At 40.4% G+C, this 11,718-nt stretch overlaps 1 pseudogene; it reads right to left on the bottom strand.

Moving 5' to 3' along the window:
• Positions 1-6,931: 6,931 nt before the first annotated feature.
• Positions 6,932-7,916, bottom strand: LOC124992983 (glyceraldehyde-3-phosphate dehydrogenase-like; annotated as a pseudogene).
• Positions 7,917-11,718: the final 3,802 nt, after the last annotated feature.

Here is an 11,718-nt window from a genome sequence, read left to right as displayed (position 1 = left end):
AATCTTTCTGCTAGTTTCCCCCTCCAATTGCAGGGAGTTCCATCTTTTTTCCTCTCATTCAAAACTAATTTTATTTCTTTTATTTTTGTTCTCTGCCACTGTCCATGGATTTCATTCTTTGAACCCATTAAACAAGAACCCAGAAAGAAAATGACTGAGGCCTAAAGCTCACATAGATTTCATTTATCTGAAGAAGCTGCAAACTGAGCCCTGTTCTCAAGCTCCGGTTTTACTCCCATGGTCAAAGAGTGACCGGAAAGCAGGGTAGAGGCCAGGTCCTCTTTGCCTATTTCTCTGTAGACTAGGCAGCTTTCCTGGGATATCTTTTTTCTCCTTTATCTCAGGACTGGTGTCCCTGACTCATAGCAGGATGATTTGCAGATGCCTGGGGCCAGGTTGAGAAGTAGTACTCAGACCGTTAGCACTGGGTTGAAAAGAAAAAAAAAATTTTTTTAAATCCTCCTTTGTTGTTCTGCTATACTCACACATAAGAGGAAGCACCTTTTTGCATCCAACTTAGTTTTTGCCTATTAAGACTCCTTATTATGTAATTGCATACATGCCTGTACATACAGAATCTTTCACTTATTTTATCTCTGACAGACCAACTCCCAACTGCAAGATTGTACAATAATTCAGAAAACCATTCAAAGACTGAATTGTTACAGTAAAATATCATCTTTTTCTTAGTCACATTTACATCTATAGGTGGCCCATCCAGCCAAGTTCTTTCCCAAGAAACAATCTGTAGGATCAACACAGTATTGCCCATTCTTAAGGGACCAGAAACAAATGCAAACAAAAAGCATAGAGACAGACAAACAGAGAGGATCCCCAAACCATGGCCCACAGATGGGAACCTTTAAAACAGACACACCAGATAGGGGGAAATTCCCCCAAGTTCCCCACTCCCAATTAACCATGACTTCTACACCAGCAGGACCACAGATGCCCCCACAAAAAGGGACCAGACATTCCCACAAAGGGGAACTGGTTGTGTAGAATCAAGGGTCTCAGTGTGCACACTAGGGAGTTTACCAAATGACCAAGGTGTCATGAGTTTACTGCATTCACTTTCCTTTTTCTCAAAGTGACCAAGATGGAGCAGTCCTTACAGTGCAGGGAAGGGAGGCAAGAGTTCCCTAAAGCAAAGTGGGCTTTAGCATCTGCTGGGAGTCCCTCAGTCCCTCCCTTTACTTACAGGAATAACTCCACTGGTTTGACCAGAGGCATACTCTCCTGTCTCCTAACTTTCCAGTAGTCAGCTCTCAAAAATTTTGACTTATATCTTCAGCATGGAAGTGCAGTCGCTTGGAGGGCCAGGCCTGCCCAAGAAACCTGAAGTGGAAACTGCTCTCGGGTCCCACCTGGGGTACCAAATTTGTAACCAAAAGCTAGGTCCTTGTCCCCCATGCCAATTCAATAATGAGGACACAGTTTTGAGCAAAAGGAAAAAGAAGTTTTATTGCTTTGCTAGCAAAAGAAAAACACAAGAGACTCCTGTCCCAGAGGCTTTGATTCTCTGATGTTAAGTTTTTTGAGTTCTTTATATATCCTGGAGATTATTGCTCTATTTGAGGTGCATGTGGTAAAGATTTTCTCCCATTTTGTAGGTTCTCTCTTTACATTATTGATTGTTTCCTTTGCTGTGAAGAAGCTTTTTAATTTGATTCCATCCCATTTATTAATTTTTGATTTTACTTCTTGTGCTTTAGGAATCTTGTTAAGAAAGTCAATTCCTAAGCTGACATAGTGAAGATTTGGACCTACTTTTTCTTCTGTTAGGCACAGGGTCTCTGTTCTGGTGTCTAAATCCTTGATGCACTTTGAGTTGAGTTTTGTGCAGGGTGAGAGATAGGGGTTTAATTTCATTTTTTCACATATGAATATCCAGTTTTCCCAGCACCATTTGTTGAAGAGGCTATCTTTTCTCCAATGTATGTTTTTGGTGACTTTGTCTTATATGATATAACTGTATTTATGTAGGTTCATCTCTGTGTATTCTATTTTGTACTATTGGTCTGTGTGTCTCTTTTGGTGCTAATACCATGCTGTTTTTGTTACTATGGCTCTGTAGTATAATTTAAGGTGTGGTATTGTGATGCTTCCTGCTTCACTTTTCTTGCTAAGGATTGCTTTGGCTATTCTGGCTCTCTTATTTTTTCCCAATGAATTTCATGATTGTGTTTTCTATTTCTATGAAGAATGTCATTGGGGTTTTAATAGAAATTGCATTAAATCTGTATAACACTTGTGATAGTATGGCCATTTTGATAATGTTAATTCTGCCTGTCCATGAGCATGGGGGATGTTTCCATCTTCTAAGGTCTTCTTCTATTTCTTTCTATAGTGTTCTGTTGTTTTCATTATAGAGGTCGTTCACCTCTTTTATTAGATTGATTCCCAAATGTTTTATTTTTTTGAGGGTATTGTGAATGGGGTAGTTTTCCTAATTTCTCTTGCAGTGGTTTCATCACTGATGTATAGGAACACATTTGATTTATGGGTGTTAATTTTATATCCTGCTACTTTGCTGAATTGATTTATTAGTTCTAGAAGTTTTCTGGTGGAATTTTTTGGATCTTCTAAATTTAGAATCATGTTGTCAGCAAATAGTGATAGTTTGAGTTCTTCTTTTCTTATTTGTATCCCTTTAATTTCTTTCTTCTAATTGTTTTGGCTAGAATTTCAAGGATGATATTGGATAAAAGTGGTGAAGGAGGCATCCTGTCTTGTTCAGTTATTAGAAGGAATGCTTTCAATTTTTCTCCAGTTAGAATGATGTTGGCCTTGGTTTAGCATATGTAACTTTTATAATGTTGAGGTATGTTCCTACTATTCCTAGTTTTTCTAGTGTTTTGAGCATGAATACTATATTTTGTTTAAAACCATTTTACCTAACTAAATTAGAAAAAAAGACCATGTTAAGTAATACCCTCTGTTGCCAAGATAAAGGTAAACTTATTCTCAAACTTCCTTGGTGATTTCACAAATTCACACAAATTTCTGGGTGTGAAGTTCAGTGGTAGAGTGCCCTTGGGTTTTCTTCAGAAACTGTTATGACTGTATGTTGCTAGCATGGGGAAAGATAAAAATTCAAAATTTGAAGTGCAGTTTCTACTGAATACATATGTTTTTTGCACCACTGTAAACCTGAAAAATGACAAGTTGAATAATAAGTCATTGTGTGTAGCAATTAATTCTCCCATAAGTAAATTGTTATTCTTTTTTTGTTTGTTTTGTTTTAGAGACAGGATCTCATTATGTTGCCCAGGTTAACAAAAAACTCAGGATCTTCCTGCTTTGGCTCTTTGAATAAATGGAATTTCAGGCATTTACTGTCACACACAGAGCCACAAGTAAGTTATTACAATCACCCCTCTCAGATGTGTACCACCATGTCCAGCTGTTAGGTGATTTTCTAGAGAAAAAAGTAAATGGCAGCTGGGAAAAAAGTAAATGGCATACATCTGTAATCCCAGTGACTCAGGAGCCTGAGACAGAAGGATCCCGAGTTCAAAGCCAGCCTCAGCAATTTAGCAAGTCTCTAAACAACTTAGCAAGATCCTGTATCTAAATAAAATATTAAAAAGGGCTGAGGATGTGGCTCAGGGGTTGAGCACCCCTGGGTAAAAAGAAAAATAAAAAAGTACATGATAGTGTTTATTTTTTTCCTTCAAAGTTTTTATTTGTTCTTTTTAGACATACATGACAGTAGTGTATTTTGACATATTATGCATAGATGGAGAATAATTTATTCTAATTAGGATCCCATTCTTATGGTTGTACATGATGTGGAGTTATACTGGTCATGTACTCATATATGAACATAGGAAAATTATGTCTGATTCATTCTACCGTCTTCCCTATTCTCATCCCCGCCTTCATTCCCCTTTGTCTAATACAATGAACTTCTATTCTCTCTGCCCTCCCCCACCTTGTTGTGTGCTAGCATTCACATATCAGAGAGAACATTTGACCTTTGGTTTTTGGGTATTGACTTATTTCACTTAGCATGATAGTCTCCAGTTCCATCCATTTACCAGAAAAAGTCATAAAGTCATTTTTTATGACTGATAGTATTCCATTGTGTATATATGCATCACATTTTCTTTATCCACTCATCTGTTGAATGGCACCTAGCTTGGTTCCATAGCTCAGCTATTGTGAATTGAGCTGCTATAAACATTGATGTGGTTGTGTCACTGTAGAATGCTGATTTTTAAGTCCTTTTGCTATATATAAGAAGTGGAATAACTGGGCCAAATGGTGGTCCCATTCCAGTTTTCCTCAAGTATGGGAATCTCCATACAGCTTTCCATAGTAGTTGCACCAATTGCAGTTCCACCAGAAATGTATGAGTGTACCTTTCCCCCACATCCTCACATAGCAGTGTTTATAAATCCTTATTGGCAAGTACGTATTGTATAAAAAAGTAATTGTCATTATTTCAGTTCAAATTTCTCATAGAGATGACCCCTTTGAAAGTTTACTTGGAATGCTCTAACCCAATTGTTAACATGATTCAATCAAATAGGTATGACATTTGCACAATTAGTGATATTTGAGGATTTTAAATAACCATCAAAACATAAACATGAAGCATGAGTATGGTGTTTTATACCATTGGAAACAGGATAAGCAAACACACATCTATGCTTACTCCTTGACTCTGCCAAACCTGATGAAGACATTTGGTGTCATTCTGTGCTGTTATGTGGATAAGTCAGTGTCATAGTCCAGCACATGATGGGTGACTGGGCTTTGGAGGTTTTGAGACAATCGCTGTATGAGTTTTTTCTCAGAGGACATCACAAGATAAGACAGCTGCTGCCCTGAGCTGCATTACTAAATCTCAGAAATACGTTGTTTCAAGTTTAGACAGACAGGGCCCAAGTGCTTTAGTCCTTGTTAAATCCTCATCAGAAATGAAAGACTTTCCTACCTCTTTCTTCAGGCAGCAAAGGAAAGGCATGAGCATTTATTCAAAGTGCCAGATTTTATGCCAGCAGCACTTTGCACACATTTTATTATATCATCTTTAGAATAACCCAGGGAAATTACTTTAACTGTCCCCATTGTGTATGTTGGAAATGGGTTTAGAGAAGTTAACGCGAGCAAGATCATAGCTGATAAAGGGCAGAGACTACATTCAATGTCTTTGACTCAGCTTAGTCCTTTGAAATCTATCATGCAGCCTCTCAGGGAGCCCTCCACTCCATACCCTCTCAGCCTCAGAAATGTTGCTTATGTATTAATCAGGGAAACTATTCAGTCCATTATTTGTAAGGGGTGCTAACGTTCAAATGTATAGAATTTATTATTTTAGATCAAACACTTTTAGATAATAATATCACAGGAATCTTCCTGACTTTGCTATTTAATTTAAACAATAAGTGTGGACATGAATTGCTCCAAGGGTCATATATTTTCAGCATGTGAACACTTTCTGGAGGAAATAATATATTTATGGCAAAATCTGTCATGTCCCTAATGATGAAATAGACTTACTTGGTAAGGATTTTAATATCCAATATAAATGTGATCAGTATAAAACAATACTCTTATGTAAATCATGTATTACATTTATTCCATTTTTGTTAATAAAATAAACATAGCAATAAGGAAAAATATGTAAAAACATTTTTTTAACTAAATTGAACAAAGTTTTGTGTATTAGAAAGGGTATTATTCATGCACTGACTAATTTCGAATAAGTGTAACATAGATTGTTTTCAGAGTGGGTTACAGGGGCTGCATGTGTGCACATGTGATCTTGTATGTGTGTATCTAACAGAGGTCCACTTCATGCTTTGAGTATAACCCTTGCTGCTCTGCCACTGCAGCTTATTTTACAACTGACTCCCTCCCTCCCCACCCTTCTTCTTCTCTTCTAACCACAGGAAAGCAAGATTAACCTTCTTTCCATCCTAGGTTGAGTTACCTGTCATTTGGCTCATGGACTACAGGAATGAAGGAATCCAGACTTCAGGGCTGGCACCAGCAGGTCTAGGAAATAGCTGTCTCTCAAAGCTACAAATGAATTATGACTCCTTACAGGGAGTGGAGACTATATCCCTTTTTAAAAGCCTACTGTTCCCTCTGACATAATCACAGCCTCTGGGACAGAAGTCCGCTGTGTTTCTCCTTTGCTACAAAGCAATAAAACTTATCTTTCCTTTCTCTCAAAACCTTGTCTTCATTATTGGATCAGCACTGGGGACAAGGATCGAGCTTTTGGTTTCATGTATGTGGATACAACTGTTCATGTGTATGTGAGTGTGCGCATGTATGTGTTTGTACTCAACATCTTCCCTGATTGGTTCCTCTTACCATATATCATATTTGGATAATTTTTTTTTCCCCATGGAAAAACTAGAGATTGAGCTTAGGGTCTTGTACCTGCTAGGCAAGTATATACCACTGAGTTATATCCTTAGCTCCTCTTTACTTTGAGATAGGATCTATCTAAGTTGTCCAGCTGGCTTTGCACTGGGGATCCTCCTGCCTCAGTCCTTGAATATTTGGGATATTTGGGTATGTGGCAACATGCCTGACTTGAATGATTCTTAATACATCACAATAGCAAAGTGCTGTTATACTGATATTAAATATGACCATTTTCATCTGTGTTACTGATCTGTTTGTCACTATGACCAAAATTCCTGACAGGAATAACTTAGAGGAGGAAATGTGTATGGCTATATATATATATATATATATTTTTTTTGACTGGGTACAGTGAACTTTATTGATGGTATATGACAGTAGGGCTCCCTAAGTCCCTCCCCTTCTTCAGGAGGTCTGGGATGGAAATTGGGAGGAGAGAGATTCTCAATGTGTTGAGGGACTGAGTTAGGGGCAGGAATTCCTCAGCTGAGGGCCTCTCTCTTCATTTGTGTTCTTGCTGGGGCAGATGGTCCAGGGGCTCTTATTCCTTGGAGGCCATGTGGACCATAAGGTCTACCACCCATTTGCTGTAGCCTTGCCATACCAGAAAATGAACTTGACAAAGTGGTCATTGAAGGCAATGCCGGCCCCAGCATCAAAAGTAGAAGAGTGGGTATCACTGTTGAAGTTGCAGGAGGTGGCCTGGTCGTCCATGTAGCCCAGGATGCCTTTGAGGGGGCCTTCCGATGCCTGCTTCACCACCTTCTTGATGTCATCGTATTTGGCAGCTTTCTCCAGGTGACAGATCAGATCCATAACTGACAAGGGACATGGAAAGCCATGCCAGTGAGCTTCCCATTCAGTTCAGGGATGACCTTGCCCACAGCCTTGGCAGCTCCAGTGGATGCAGGGATGATATTCTGGGCAGCCCCACGGCCATCACGCCACAGTTTCCCAGAGGGGCCATCTGTAGTCTTCTGAGTAGCAGTGATGGCATGGACTGTGGTCATGAGTCCTTCCACAATGCCAAAGTTGTCATGGATGACCTTGGCCAGGGGAGCTAAGCAGTTGGTGGTACAGGGGGCATTGCTGACCATCTTGAGAGAGTTGTCATATTTCTCATGGTTCACGCCCATCACAAACATGGGAGTATCAGTAGAAAGGGCAGAGATGATGACCCTTTTGGCACCGTCCTTCAAATGAGCCCCGACTTTCTCCATGGTAGTGAAGACACCAGTGGACTCCACAACATACTCAGCACCAGCATCACCCCATTTGAGGTTGGCAGGATCCCACTCCTGGAAGATGGAGATGGACTTTCCATTGATGACAAGCTTCCCATTCTCAGCCTTGACTGTGCCATTGAATTTACCATAGGTAGAATCATACTAGGACAAGTAAACCATGTAGTTGAGGTCAATGAAGGGGTCATTGATGGCAACAATATCCACTTTGCCAGAGTTGAAAGCAGCCCTGGTGATCAGGCGCCCAGTATGGCCAAATCCATTCACTCCAACTTTCAACATCGTGTCTCAGATATGCGGGTGGCACTGCACGAGTTGAGAAGAAGTGACTGTCTGTTGAATGGGGAGGAGCAGAGAGCCGGAAATGTATATTTTGGCTTATAGTTTCAGAGGTCTTAGTCCACAGTCGACTGACTTCATTGCTCTGGTCCCACAGTGGTGGTAGAACATGGCAGAAGGGCATGGCAGAGGAAAGCTGCCCAACTTGATGGCTAGAAAGCAGAGAGAGGGGGAGGAAATAAAAGGACAGGATATAATTCCCAAGGACACACCCTCAGTAACCTACTTCCTCCACCCCATCCCACCTACTTACAGTTACTACCCAGTTAGTTCATTAATCCATCAAATGAACTATTAATCCATCAAATTATTAATCCATCAAATGAACTAATCCACTAATTATCTTACAGTTCTCATAATCTAATCATTCTACCTCTTGTACTGATACTGATACAGGAACTTTTGGGGAACACCTCATATCCAAATCATACATCCATTCTTATGAAATGAAAAAGATTTTTAAAAAAAATTTGGACTAACTTGCCTTGATTTGTACTTAGATTTCAAACAAGTAGGTCAAATAATATGACTCTAACTAGTTACTGAAATCTTTTCTCACAATGTGTTGCCAATGGAAACCTTTCTTTCTGTGCTATGTCTCAGGGTTATGATGCCCTACCTTTCTATTACTCTGCTGTTTTCTCTTTCATTTCTTTACCTCCACATCCACCTCCAGTTCTGTATCTTAAACCATTGCTCATTCAGTGGATAAATTATCATCTCATAATCAAAGATATGGTCTTTGATTGTAACTTTGTCAGGTTTTCTAGGTCACCACTTCCATCTAGTATGTATGTCTTTGAATCATAAACTTGATTAAGACCATATGCAGCCTCCCGCAGAACCGATGGCACTGACAGTCATGTCCATTGAATGACAGAGATAAAATTTCAGCAAACACAGTGCTGGCATGTATAGGTTAGCCACTGAAGTCCTTTAGATCTTTCTGATTTTTTTCTTCAGTTGAAATTTTTGGTTTTTATTCATCCTTACTTTTTTGCATTCATTTTGATTTTTAAAATATTGCACCAAAGCATTATTTATCTTTTTTTTTTTTAATACCAGGAATTGAACTCAGGTATGCTTAACCACTTAACCATGTCTCCAGTCTTTTTATTTTTTATTTTGAGACAGGTCTCATTAAGTTGCTTAGGGCCTCACTAAATTGCTGAGGATGGTTTTGAATTCATAATCCTTTTCCTCAGCCTCCTGAGTAGCCGGGATTACAGGCATGAGTTACTGTGCCCGGCAAAATATTATTTATCTTGGTGACTGATATTTTTTTTAATAACCTCCCTCTCCTAAGTTTTATGCCTCAGGTTAATGCCTTCCTCACCACAGTCTGGTCCAAACCCTGTCTGGAATTTTTCTAGGGCTAAGCCACTATCATACTAGTCTCATATTTTCTGGCTCTGTGACCCTCCCTTGTTGTGCCACTCAGTGGAAAGTCTCAACTCATCTACTCCTTGTTGATTTTACTTCACTTTGGACTTCCTGCTTTCATTGTCCTGAATTTTACTTTGACATACCACTAGTGCCTTGCGTGTTTTTGCTGTGACCACAGGAAAGGGGCATCCATGACCACTCTCATCTTAGTCCCTGTAGTATCAGTTGGGGTTCAAACAGAAAGATGAAACCAGTAAGAGATAAATGTATTAAAAAATTTCTTGTGGTGATTTGGCTCACATGACTGTGGAGCTTATTAGGCAAATCCAAATTCCTAGGGCAGGCCATAAGGAAGGCAGCTGGCCAGGTGCGGTGGTACAAGCCTGTTATCCCAGATACTCAGGAGGTTGAAGCAAGAGGATTGCAACTTTGAGGCCAGAATAGGCAATTTAGTGAAGCCCTGTTTCAAAGAGAAAATAAGAAAAAGGCTGGGGATGTAGTTCAGTGGTAGTACCCCTGCCCCAGGTTCAACTCCCAGTCACCTCCCCACCCCAACACACAGAAGAAGGGCAGCTGGACCCCTGGTTGTGGAGTGATGGAGTGCAGAATTCCTTTTTCCTCAGAGAATCCTCAGTCCTGAACTTCCAGTGGTTTGAAATAGTCCCTCTTAGGTGATTTAGGACAATCTTCCTCACCTATATTCAATTGATATTAACCTGAGTTGTCACATCTGCAGAACAGCTTCAGAGCAACACCTAGATGTGGGTTGGTAGAGTTGAAGATTATAACTTAGCCAGGTTGACTAAGGTAACTGTACTAGTCCTCATGGGTTTCTGGTTAGACCATGTTTTGTGTGGGTTTCTCTGGAAAAGCAGTCACTCATAAAGTTCAATACAAATTACCGAAAAATAAAGTTTTCAAAGTAGGGGATATACTGTGAACATGCTTTAAATCTCATGGAAGAACTTTACGTATATATGTATTTTTTCTTGACAGTGCAAGGCATAAAAATATTATGTCCTGACACTTTGAATTAATTCTTGAAATTCGGAACATCTTTTCACGTGGAATAAAAAAATAGAAAGTAAAGGTAAGTTTCAAAATCCATTTTATAGACAATACCACTGAGTTCTTCCTGGGCTAGGGAACAAGATGAAGAAAAGATGAAGGTCAGTGTGTAAGTAAATCTTTTGTCACTGTAATCAAAATACCTGACAAAAACAATTTAGAGGAGAAGTCTATTTTGTTTCACAATTTCAGAGGTCTTAATCCATGAATGGTAGACTCCACCGCTCTGGGCTCAAGCTGAAGCAGAACAGCATAGTGGATGTGTGGAAGGCAGCTGCTCAGCTCATGGAAGCCAGGGATCAGAGAGGCAGGGGCAAGGGACAGAGGTAGCCAAGGCCTCACCCCAGTGGTCTACTGCTTCCAGTTTTGCCCCACCTGCCTATAATTACCACCCAGTAGTCCATTCAGCAATCAGTGAATTAATCCAGCCATTGAATTAATTCAGAAAATGGGTTAATCTGCTGAGGAGAGCCCTAATCAAAAGTCCCACTTCTGAAATTTGCTGCACTGAGAATCATGCTTTCAATACACAAGTTTACAGAGGACATTTCCAAACCATAACGGAAAGTTCTGTTCCCCCTCTTTGAGTAGGACTCTTACAAGCCAAATTTTAAAACATGTTCCAGGTAGATTTCTACGCCCTTTCTGCACCTGTTACTACTGTCTTGCAACTCATTCCCAGATAACCTGACCTACTGCAGTGTCAGGTCTCCCCTTGTCATCACTGGTCCCTATGCTGCCACTAGGGGACAGACTTCAGCCCTGTGCATGCCCTGCCCCAAACTCACCTTTAGCTGGGGGCACCTGGGGCAGGGCTTCTAAGTGCGCCTGGTATTCTCACATTTCCCCATTCCACATTCTCCTTCCTTCCTCCTGATATCTGCTGGGTACCCCACATTGCCTCCTCTCTGGCACAAAGACTCGAAGTTCCAATTTTCTTCCAACTCTGTGTTCTCCCTGGTAATTGGCTATTTTGGGTGAATCTTACCTACATGACCTGCCTGGGAGGATCACTGTCACCCCAGACCTCTGACCTTGTACCAGAAGGAGAAGACATGGCCTACTGAATTTTCATTGAGAACTGGAATTATTGCAGCAAGACTGCTGGTACTAGAGTCCAGGTAAATTTGGAGAAGTGCCCTGCCCGTACCCTTCTTTGGGTCTTTTCTTTATGGGTGCTGACACCAGGGTCAGTGCAGGCAATGTATATCATCCAGTGCCTCTGTGGGCCTGAGGGACAGTGAGTGACACGTCAGGAGATGGGGGACTGCAAATACATACCAAACTACTG

This window comes from Sciurus carolinensis, chromosome 1 (genome assembly GCF_902686445.1).
Source record: "Sciurus carolinensis chromosome 1, mSciCar1.2, whole genome shotgun sequence".
Classification (NCBI taxonomy): Eukaryota; Metazoa; Chordata; class Mammalia; order Rodentia; family Sciuridae; genus Sciurus; species Sciurus carolinensis.
The sequence above is the reverse complement of the archived record's forward strand: the minus strand, read 5'-3'. Positions and strand labels throughout refer to the sequence as shown.